General features: G+C 38.9%; 1 long non-coding RNA gene across 2 annotated transcripts in view; it reads right to left on the bottom strand.

Moving 5' to 3' along the window:
* Positions 1-12,891, bottom strand: part of LOC307031000 — a 141,588-nt gene that overhangs the window by 70,590 nt on the left and 58,107 nt on the right. Inside the window, exon 5 of one of the 2 annotated variants that reach the window (XR_013805848.1) lies at positions 5,774-6,348. The exons of the other annotated variant lie outside the window; for it this stretch is intronic. This is a non-coding gene — a long non-coding RNA (uncharacterized lncRNA). Of the gene's footprint in view, positions 1-5,773; positions 6,349-12,891 lie in introns of those variants that run through there. 2 annotated transcript variants of the gene reach the window in all.

Here is a 12,891-nt window from a genome sequence, read left to right as displayed (position 1 = left end):
TAAATGTAAGAATCTTTCCAACGCTTTCTCTAAGATACAAAAGTAATGTGGTTATAGAAACGCCTTGTAATGTAATATAAACAATGCTTGCTTTATAATTTGCACATACTCAGACAAAAGCATATGTAGCAGAGTTACAGAGAGAGGCTGCTGAGAACACAGGAGAAATTCATAAATGAATAAATAAACACTTTTATGCTTTTGATTTATTCATGCTGAGCTTTCAGTCACTGATATACTGTGAGTTTTCAAATGCAACTGAGAATCCTTGAAAGCCAAATGTGCAAATCAAATATCTACATAAAAAATAAATCCGTGTCTCCTTCACCCTCTCTAAGAATAACACTGAGTGCAAGAGTGATTAAATAATACACACATTACTTCACACCTTAAAAAGTGATGTCTCCGGAAGTGCAAACAGTTAATTAAATGAAATGTAAGGATAACTTGAAATCTGTTTGATCTGTATATCTGACCTTTTAGACTTACTGTGCTCCAGCTACATTCTACATATAGAGCCAATGTTTATAATGACATGAATACATCTCTGATGATTTATTTAGAGCTAGAAATGGACAGTTAAGTGCAGTTCTCCACCAGGTGTGTCTGACAGGGCTCCACAGTCCCAGGACTAGCCCAACAGAAAAAAGTCACACATTAATAGATACAGGATTGCAATGCTTGATTTTGTGATAACCCAGATTATATTTCAGAGTCATGCACCTAGTTTAATATGAGAACAGTCTGGCTACACACTATAAACAAACTGTCAGTACTGCTGTGTGTTAAGTTTCATTAGCTGCTAGCTCTGCTACAGTTGCAATTGAAATTATTCAACCCCCATTGCACATTATACAATATACAGTTTGCAGTAAACAAATGACACAATAACTGTTTAAATGAAACTAATATTACAAGGGTTTTTATCCAAATGTAACAGAAAATGCTAAAAATTATTCATACCCCTCGTGACAAGTCTTCAGTAGTAAAACACCCTTTTCCTGTTATGACCTGCTGCAAACGTGATGCATAGCCAGAGACCAGCTTCTGACAGCATTCCTGAGGAATCTTAGCCGTTTCCTCCAGTTCAGTAATATTCTTGGGTGTACGTTTTGCGACTGCCTTCTTCAAATCCCACCAGGCAACTGTGACGGCCAATCTAGAATCTTCTGAAACCATGCCTTGGTGGACTTTGAAGTATGCAAGGTCCAATGATGCCAAAGCTCTAGCTTCCTCCATGTGCCACGTCCAGGTAGTGTAGCCGCTGTTCCTTTAACTTTGAACTTGCGAACTACGCTTCCAACTGTAGGGAAATTCAATGCTTTTGTTCTCTTTTTGTTTCCTTTTCTTTGTTTGTGAAAGGCAATGATCTCTTTTCTGCACTTTTAAGACAATTATTTTGACTTGCCATATTTCTAACATGCAATCAGATGTCACTCTCAACAAACCCCCAGCCAGTCCAGGTATTTATTTGTTCTATCTCAAGCACACCTGAACTAATGAAGCCCTTGATTAGTTGCACCAGGTATGCTTGAGATAAATAAAAAAACTCGTAATATTAGTTTCATTTAACTACTTAAACAGTTCTTATGTAATCTGTTTATTGCAAACAGCTAATGTGCAATGGGGGTTGTACAATTTCGATCGCAACTGTATCCAAACAAACCAACCAATACAGTACAAACTTGTGAATCACTGTAACATGAGAGGTCAGTAAGCATTAGTCGGAAATGAGCACAATAAATATTACGGTTCATTTGACATTCACAAACACGCGTTGTTAATTAGCATCCAGTCGGAAACAATACACATAGTCACATTACAGAAAGCCTAGGGAATAGCATTGTTGTGTTTGCCATCTTTCTCAGGGGTTAATCACAGATGCACACGCCAAGATCCACCAATAAGAACAGGGAAGAGTTCCAATATAAAGCTTGTTGGAAAGAAAAATGGCTTAGTTGTTTTGACTGGAGTTTGTTCTGCATATATTCCTCCAATCTATCAATAGTTTTATTAAGACAGATGGAAACATTTTCCTTCTTTGTTTGTTTGTTCCTTTTTCCGCCAAGCAATGTAAGCAGCTTACTGCCAAAGCAATGGACCACGTAGTTTCAGATAAAACTGTCGCTTGATTTTAGCCTATGAGGATATTGAAACAAGGCCAGGGTTAGCAAAGACTTCAATTTGATAAGAAAATTAAACATTAAAGGTAGGGTATGTAAGTTTGAGAAACTGGCTCGAGATCGCTAGAATTTGAAAATACACGACCGGAGAAAATCTGCCACTTCCTTACAGAGCCCCTCCTCCAACACACACAAACGCGCACATGACCAATGAGGGCACGAGATAAGTTTGTGCACGAGATGGAAGGCTGACAGGCAGATAGGCCATCCAGCTATTTTAGCCGGACCGGCTAAAATGATTGTTCGTGCTTTTTACAGTACCAAGGCTTCCACAGATGACATTTTTTTATGGATTTATTGTCAAAGCACTTAAGATATTCATTGCTATCGGGATGTTAAGAGCATTCCATGGAATATAACAAAAAGTGTGTCTCGAGCCAGTTTCTCAAACTTACCTACCCTACCTTTAACAAAAAGGCAGAATAAACATTGAATAAAGCCTCACAGTCAATGTCATTTTCCTTATCAAGGTCATCATGGGAACAACATAAAAAACCCATAAAAAGCTACTGTGTCGCAGTGCAGAGGCAAGAGAGGAAGATGAGGGCCACGAAGGATGATGATGCCACACAGAACATCTGAACTATAAAGCAGTACGAGAAGTAACCTTGTACAAAGCGATGGCTCCCACTCAAAACAAACATGCAGTATATAAAAAAAACATAAACTGGGGGATCTCAACACAAACTAAATTCATGTCTAGAAAAAGAAAGAAAGAAAACATTGTAATCCCAACAGGAAATATGTGTTGTAAAGAATACTTCGGCAGATTAAATATGAATTGTTGTGTCACATAAATAGTCAAACTGTGAGTGAACTGGTTTGAGCTAAATGCATGCTAGAGTGAAGCTAACTTGCAGTTGTGGCTATATGTTTGACATGAACTGCTAAACTATCTTAGAGTAATCAGAGGAAGCTAAGTGATTCAAAGAGTAAATATTGTTTTGTATAGTAAAGCCATAAATCCACAGAAAAGAGGCACCCATGTTCATTCCTACAGTAAGACGGATAGAGGACGTTCTGTACTGCGATCATTGAAGAGTTGGTCAAACATACTGTAGGACTGTCCCTTAGACTGGGATCTTTTTAAACCGGTAGAGAAGTTTGTTGAGATTGGCTTCAGTAAATTCAACATTTAGAACAGCAACAATCCATGTCATTATGTCATTATGTCACAAAAGCTATAAAGACCGGATATAAAAACTGTTATCTGCCCGATGAATAAACAGTGGGTGAAAAAAAACACAAACTGTTTAAAGACGGCAGAAACAGCAGGGGTTTACTAAGGCTCCTATGCCCTTCAAAAGCTCTGTATTGCAGACACAAAATATAAAAACTGTCTAGGACAAAAACAGCAAAGAAAAACTAAACTAAAATGTAACACATTGCAAACATCTGGCATTTAATTGCTTATCAGCAAAACATCAAACCACATGATCCCAGAGCTGCCACATTCAATAGTCAGCAGCCCTTTTGTACACCTTCAGGGCCGTCACTAGGCAGACTGAGGAAGAAAGTACCACATTTTGATAACGCTGAGCACGAAAGTCCAGCAGTCAGCATATTCTGATGATCGGATGGGCTGCGTTGCGACTGATGTGAATTTTAAAGAAGGGGCTTAAAAAGCTTCTGCATGCATGCGGAGCTGTTGCAGTTTAAGTTGGTCGGGGATGGATAATTAAAAGGAGAGCAAACAGGATCCGCTCAGTGCTGGCCTGCTCGTTCCGCTCCATTAGAGGGAGAGAGCATCATTGGCCTAATGTGCCCAGAACCAGCTGTAGAAGAAGAAAGAGCTGTCTGGAGTCCAAGTGGAAACACTAATGAGCTGCTTTTAAAGAAGCAGCCCTGCAACTGTCCGACAGGCTGGGGCCAGAGGGAATAACACACACACACACACACACACACACACACACACACACACACACACACACACACACACACACACACACACACACACACACACACACACACACACACACACACACACACACACACAAACACACACAAACACACACAAATAGGCATACGCACACACACATAAATATGAGCATGCACACACATAATGGTCAACCTGTTATTCTAAGCTAAGGCTGTCTCCTGAACTAATGAGAGGAGAAGTGGGAACAGGATGTGAGGAGACAGGAGGATAATTGTGTGAGTGGAGTGAAAATGATTTGAGAAACAATACCCAGGGAAAATATAAAAGCAAGATAATGGCTGCTGAACTGTAACAGATGACAATACACTGCCTCCCTCCCTCTTTCTCAGCCCCCACACAAATCACAATGCAATGGCACAGCATACTGCATGCACATGTGTCTCCCTCTCCCCTGAGAGTGTCTTGTATTACTCTGCTGAGAGCTGCTGCTGCTCTGCTGATGATGATGATGATGATGATGATGATGATGATGATGATGATGATGATGATGATGATGATGATGATGATGATGATGATGATGATGATGATGGGAGAATGAGACTGTTCCAAAATCAAGGACACTCAAAGAGAGACACACAAACAATCACACTCTAAAACATGCACCGACACACGCACACACCCACTGAAGGGCAAAGTGATCCATTGCGAATGACATTGCATTATAAGCCACGACCTCCACGGTCTCTACAATCCCTTTAAGCTGCTCTCTCGTGGAAAACACATCTTTTTTACAGAGTTACAGCAGAGGTCAGTGGTATCGTGCTCCTCTACAACTAACTGCGCTCTAATGCTTTCATACACATTTTAGGCATAAGTGTTAGTCTTGCTATTGATACATATTTTATTTAAATGAACTGGCAACGTTAAGTTTCTGTTTTTTTGGGTTTCGAATCAAATGCATATTTTAGAGTAGATCCATGTGTAGTGGGAATTTTGATGATATACAGTGTGTTTGTCTAAAGTCAGAGATGTTAGCATATTGTTGATTACACGGCAGCTTATGGTGGTGTATTGGTGTATTAGGACATTTATGACATTGTTGCAAAACAATAAACTGGAGTGTTTTATGAAAATATTAAATAATTGTATGATTCCATTAATATTAAATACATAGAAATATCTTAAAATAATTTGCATATATTATGTGATAATATCCAACACATACTCTAAGATAATGTTATTTAAATGTATTTTATAAGCTGCTAACAAGAGCAATATGTTAACAGTTGATGCCTACATTATATGAAGACAAAGTTTCACAATGTTCCACTACAGGATCAAATATGTCAAATCAAATCAACTTGCTGTATTCCCACCAATCAGTCATTCCATGATACATCTGCTATTGACTAATGAGATGAGCAAAGCTTTAAACCTGCAACCCAAACACTGTTGGTAATTTAACACTGCAGCAAAACCAATGTTTGAATTCTGTTTTTGAACAAACTTTGCCCAACTTTTCAGAAGTAGAATTATTCACATGAATCCATTGTGTCCTTCGTTGCTGTATGCTCAGTCCATTGCCTCTCAAAACCGCCAATAAGACCGATTATTTTCCTGCTTCAAGTCAAGATATCCGCTGTGCACACTCTGAAACAGTTTTGGTCCCGAGGCCCTACGAGCTTTTAAATACGTCCAGAAACATTTCAATCTAGCCAGCACATCCTTATTTGTCTTGTTCCAGGACAGCAATGCATATTTATGGATGCCTTGGAATATATCTCTATATATGTCTATGTGTATAGGTATTTATAGTTACATTCATCTATATATCTATCTATATATCTCCATTTTTGTACATCTTTGACCAGACCTCTCCTCTGTAAGCTCCTACAGAACATGCAAACATATTCCAGTAACCCCGACCATCAAGTGAATCACCTGCATTTAATACACATCACTCCCAACACACTGCATAAAAAGGAATATTTACTACCAAACTGCACCCTATGCACTCAAAATTGGCACATATTTTCATTTAGTTTGTGAGTGCTCAAGAGCTACAGAGTTCTGGAGAAGGGTTTTTAGAAATGCTTTAAAACAAACTGTCCAAAACATATCTCTGTGAGCCAAAAGTCCTGTCACGCGGCTCCAACTTGGAAGTCTGTTTAGCAGAGACGTGTCCCTTCAGATGCCAAGTGAGTAATACATGGTGGATGAAAAGCCTCTCATTCCGTCAATATGCAACAGTGGCTTCCTGACTTCGTTGGAACAGCAAGCAGGGAACTATTTGATCACAACATGCACCAAGAAAAAACAGAGATTATTTAACACTGGAAACAAGCAATAACTATAATTAAAAAAATGAATATAATGTGTGTATTCCCCCAATTGCATAAGATCCAGGGTGGGAACCAAACGAGGGATATGGGGAGTGGGGATTTGTGTGGTTTGTGTGGGTCTGTGCCAATTATTTTAAGGTTTTTTCTAATTCTATTAATCCACTTTATTTGTGATCTATCAGCTTGTTAACACACACCTTATATAATGATGTACATAACATGCATTGTGTAAATGTATTTGTGTTACTTAGTCTCACATCAAATAAGATAAATAAGAAAATAGATAAATGAAAATCTTATATACGCTGTTAGAAAAGGCAGCAGGTTCTTTATCTATATCAAAACAAAATGATTCTCATCTAAACCAAACACTCCAAACTACATCCAGACAGACATCATAGCCTAGGTTGCTGTATGCATAATGATAACACATGAAATGTTTTCCTTATCAAGATTAGAAAAATAACCAGAGATACTGTTATTTATGTTACATTTTTATCAGCCAACCTCAATGAATGGTGGTAGGTACTATGTCTTAACTTGGCTCTGTAAATAATATAAAACAACTTTAGTTTGTTCTAGTCACCCTCAACTGAGAGCCACTTTAATGAGGATATATGGAACTGTGTTATCATATAATAGTGTTGCAGCGACTGCATGCAGGTGCTGCTCATTAGGTGAATGAAAGTACTTTTGATTGATCTTGACATTTCCTTTTTGGATGGTAAAAAGTATGGCGGAGGAAACTCTGTTCTCACAAAACAACATCTGAAACTTTAAATATATGTTAAGTGCTTTACCTTAACGAACATTAATTCCCAGTTACAGCAAATTCTCACCAAGTCATTTCACAGCACATTAACATTCGCTCATTTCGAACTAATGTTGTGACAGGCTGCCCTCTGTCTTGTCACAGCGATGTGTTCATAAATGACTAGGTTCATACCTCAGGGACAGTTCAATGACCTCACATTGATGTTGTCATACAGTAGTTAGTGCAACATTATCCTGCGGGGAAATTCCACAAGAGTACTAACTACACAGAACAAAAATATAAATGCAACACTTTTGTTTTTGCTCCCATTTTTCATGAGATGAACTCATAGATGTAAAACATTTTCTACATACACAAAATATCCATTTCTCTCAAATATTGTTCACAAATCTTTATCTCGGCAAAGGAGAAGTGCTCACTATCACAGATTTTTTCAGATTTGTGAACAATATTTGAGAGAAATGGTTATTTTGTGTAAATAGAAAATGTTTTAGATCTTTGAGTTCATCTCATGAAAAATGGGAGCAAAAACAAAAGTGTTGCGTTTATATTTTTGTTCAGTGTAATTCCAGGATTGAAATAGAGCAATAAAAGGTTGAGTGACATCACTGTCTTGATGTGAGGGAAACAAAGAGCAGCGCCCTAAGCTGAACAGAGAGGGCTCCAGTCAGACGGGCTTAGATAGACTGAAGCCTGACACACTGAACGCCTGTTGGATTTTTACAGCCACAGTTGAGTTTGTGTTGTTCGCAAAAGTCCCCTGACAACTGGAATTAAGCCCCCCGTTTAAGCTATGGTAATAGGAGCAATTAGATCAGTGCCAGAGATAAGTGCTGTCTTAGGGGAGCATACACAAAATTAAAAGTATTCAATGGCCATTAAGTTTAAAGAAAACAAATCTTTGCAGACTGCTATTACTTACTCCCACTCTCTGCTTAGTGTAGATTATAACGGAGTTTGCCCTTGATTTATAAAATCCATACTTACAGAATAGATCAGAACTATCAGATTATTAGTAATAACAATATGCGGCCATCTAATACTAGTTTTAAAACATTGCTGTCTATTGAGATTAGAAAGCTGTACAGAGAGAAAAGTAATACTCACCGACAAAACAATCACTAAACAAACCATCAATCTCTGAGCCTGGCTCTTACAGCCTCCTGTGCACCTCTTTTATAATTCAGTTTGACAGGAAAATAGGAACTTAGACGCCAAATGCTATATTTGAATGTTTTATTGTTCTGCTATCTTGACTATACAATCCAACATTTCTTACGTAGTGCTGCTGGAGCTCCTCCGACAAGTGCTCTCCCACTTTTTTCCTCCAAATAAGGAAAACTAACATTTGCAGTTGGCATAATAAAGTTTAAATACATGTTTAAGCAAGTGAAGATCCACTTAACACTAAACCATATGGAATGGAAAAGAACCAATACAGTAAAGGCGAATGCTGACAGGTGTGGAGATGATCAAATACCCGTCTCACTGAACCATTCTTTTATGCACTGGTTAATCCTACATTTAAAGTCAGAGTTAAATCCTCAAACAGATGAATCTTCAGTGGTCTTGAAAATATTGTCTCTAGTGATTGTGACGTTGTGTTAAATGTCTGTTCTCTCTTTTTGTCTTCTCTTAATATCTGTGAGACATGAAACTTCCCAGACTTGATCTGACAGTAAAATATAATTGTATATTTTTGTATTCTATCTCATAGCTCTGAAACCGCTGCGCCCATCACAGCTCAGCAGATGTGAAACCTCTGGAGATGTGCAGAAGGTTCAGAGTGTCCACTTATCTCCAGCTTAAAATAGAGGGGGTAGAGATTTGTATCACCTGATTATTTGATCAAATTATCATTTGATGACATTATCAGGTAGTTGCTGTAATTGCAATCTAGAAACACCATAGTTTTCCTCAAATGGTGGTAATATTCTCTTTTAATGACACATAATCGGCCTCAGAAGTATGAAATACTAACCGCTGCAGTCAAAGAGAAATCACATGACATCACTCCTGAGCTTCAGCAGCAGCAGAGGTCAAAAGTGTTCTTATTGTATGACCTGTTTTACAAGATACAAATGTGTATTCTTGTGAATAACTGATTCATCTTCAAGCAACAAAATGACTGCCCTGAGATTATGAGTTAATTGCTAGCTGTAATTGTGGTTGCAAAGTCAGTGTCAAATGTTGATTCATTTTCAAATCTAAGCGACCATCAATCGTGGTCTGACTGTCCCACCTTAATCTGTCTACAGTGAGGCTGTCAACTGCAATTGCCCTTTATGAAGGTAATGGCAATTAGACTGGAGTTCTGACCTTGAATTTTCTATCTTGAGATAACAAGATAATTAACTCAGGATTCTTGCGATTAGAGGAGTTGAAAAGAATGTGGAACAATGGCTGCTCTGAGGACTGCAGATTTGTTTAACTTTCAGTTTACTGCATTACCAAATTGACCAAATTCGTACATTTTTGATCTCACCAAATATTATTAACATAATACTGCGGTGTGAGAAAACCAATGTATTATCTACTCATATCAAGATACAGTACATATTGAAATAGAAAGATATAGACCAAGACTAAAAGCGGTGTAGGAAATATATAAAAATATATATTAGAAAATGTTGCACATTACATTACATGTTAGACGCTTTTATCCGAACACATACGGACAACCTACTACGCTACACGCCTCATTACGCACATCATCAACACGTTGGGACACACACACTGCACGTGTTTGTTAGACTCCTAAAAGTGATTTATCTTCTGACGGAAAGTTTAGCCAGCATGAGTGTGAACTCAGCTCTGCAAGACTGCCAATTGTAATCAGTAATAACCAGACCTCCTGTTGTTTCTACAAAGGGAAAGGGGGGCAGGATTGTTTTGTGTAGGTTCACAAATATTGATCCAGGGCACAGGGTCCCAGGGTTCTGTAATAACAAGCCTGCTTTGTGTCTGTCTGTTTAGTGTGCTGGTCTCTGACTGTTTGGACTTCTGAAGGCTATCTTTAGATTCCCAAGATAATGATAGCCAAGTCTTTGGTGTGTGTGGACAAAGACTTACAGTAAGGGAAGATAAATCTGGTATTGTCTGATAGCGTGGACATCAAGGATTGACTCAAAGGACACAGCTTTTATTGCTATAGTGCAGCACAATTGGATTAACCTACAGCGCTCACACACACACACACACCCACCCACCCACCACACACACACACACACACACACACACACACACACACACACACACACACACACACACACACACACACACGCACACGCACACGCGCACACACACACACACACACACACACACACACACACACACACACACATTATCGTTTTTTCTTTGTAGGCTCTTTTTGCACTACCAAAAACAACAGAAGTGCTCAGGAGCCTGGAGCATGGCGGAGAAATCCTGTGAGATTGCAGTAGCTGTGGAACAGTTGAAATATGTTGAAAAGGCCAATGACATTGACAGCCTTTCAACTTGTCCTCCCTAGTTGTTGAATGTTACTGCCCACACAACATGAGTCCGTATGGCAGGCTGTGTGTTGGGGTCGAGTTTAGTTTAGCATCGAATGTGAACTATTGGCAAATAAATAGAAAAATAGAAAAACATGACAATGATCAACGTGAGGGGAACTATATACATGGAGAGACAATGTGCATACACGTTAGTCAGTTCATATCACAACTCATACATGCCTCAAAACCTGGACATTTCGTCACCGTGACCATGTGGTTTTTAAGTTGTTGTGAAAGAAATAGGGATTTGAACTAGATGTCAATGCATATCCATTTCAATAGAGAAAAAGATTGATCAATTCATCAAAATGTTTATGTTGCATCAAATGTGCCAACATCAAACATAAAATATTAACCTTTGTGGGATTTGACTTGTACTATCCCACTCTGAGGTCCACACATTTAGCATAAAATAAGACTTGGAATAGAAGAGCTTCAATTTGCCTTTTAATAATGTAAGTGCAACATTTCTTTCTGAAATGAGAGGGAAAAATAAATTGGCTTTTCAAACCGGGGAATTACATTATATGAAAAGAGCTGAAAATCAGCGGGTCCTTCATGTTTAGTATTTCTTTTGCAGACGCCCTCCTTTACATCTAAAGTAGAAGGATATATAAATGTGTTGGTTTTTCTTTGTCTTTTTTGGTTTTACTTTGGGGTTTGTCTTCACATTATCATAAAAGTCAGTCAATATGTCATTATGCAGTGCAGCTGCGTGTCATGTCAGTTCAGCCAAGGGTCAGTGTGGATATTTACCGTCTCATTTCTTAATTATGTTTTCATTGCACAGCCACTCATGAAATCCAATATTCACTGAACTGCAGACGCCAGGCTGTGAAACACCTGACCCCTGAAAATGATACGAAGGGTGAGGCGATCGACAAGTGGGTACATCATTCTGCAGCACGAATTTGAACAATGCAGGAGATGAAGCCGTTATCTTTCAGTGTACTGTAAATATGGCGCTATACAGCATTATAAATCGCTGGGATCAGAAGAGATCAAAGGGTTAATTGACTGGTAAGCCTTCATGCTGTGCAGATCAAAGACTTGCAAGTCTTACGATCACAATCAGCACCTTCTCCATGCAAGCTGCAGCAAGATCCTCTCAGCAAGGTCAGCGCTGATGAAGCTTTGAGGATTCCTGCTGTGTGTCTGTGAAGACCTCTGTCTCACATCAGAGTCAGTGTTTGGTCTGTGTTTAAATTAAAACAGAAACATTTGTCGAGTATAATGCAATCCTTTTTTTAAATCCTCAGTTGTCATGGTAAATGTTAATTCATTGGATGCAAATTAAACATCCAAAGGCTTTTGTTCATCATTTTGTATGCTTGCTTACGAGCTGCTGTTGCTGCTCTCAGACAAGGCAATGCTTTAAATAAAAACTCACAGACAGCAGCGTGAATATGTTGCACATATGGTGAAAGAATCAAATACTATTGCTATTGGATAACCTGGCAAATGTAATTGAAGGAATCAGTAAATAAGGAGTGAACATGTTTACGAATGACTTTACTTGAAATACTGCCTTGTGTCACGATTCTCATGTTATGTCACGTTTATAGTTTTGTAGGTTTGGGTGTTTTTGCTTTTTTCCATGTCATGTTTTCCTTTGGGTTATTGTCTGGTCCTTTCCCCTGTGTTTTTCCTCTTGTCATTAGTTTCCCTGATGTGTCTAATTGTCTGATTATGTTCACCTGGGCCCCTGTGTTTTCTCCTCCCTCCTCACCTTTGTCTTGTTGTGTGATTGAGTCTTGTGTGTATTTAAGTTCTGGGTTGTCTGTCTGTCTTGGTCGGTTCGTCTTGTTCCCTGACTAGTTCTGCGGTGAGTGTTCTGTTTGTCATTGTACATATATCTCATAGCCTTGAAATAAAGGAAGTTTCAGTTTATATCTGCATTTGGGTCCTGCTTGTTTCACAAACCGTGACAGTACGAACCGACCTGAAAAATGGGCCCAGCAGATCCGTTCGAGTCGGAATTATTAAATGTTTCCTTTTTTTTGGCTAACTGCTCGGATCGATGGAAGAGTGCACCTGGAGTTCAGCAGCGGGAGGCTGTGTTGTCGGAGGCGCGCCAGATGGCTAGAGAGAAACCAGGTATGGTGAAGTTCTTACCTGGCTGGATTTCAAAGATCCTCCCTGTGTGTGATTCCCGGCCTGTTAGACCCAGGCATGC

This window comes from Notothenia rossii (assembly GCF_949606895.1).
Source record: "Notothenia rossii genome assembly, chromosome: 3".
NCBI classification, from domain to species: Eukaryota; Metazoa; Chordata; class Actinopteri; order Perciformes; family Nototheniidae; genus Notothenia; species Notothenia rossii.
This window is presented reverse-complemented; position numbering and strand designations above follow the sequence as displayed.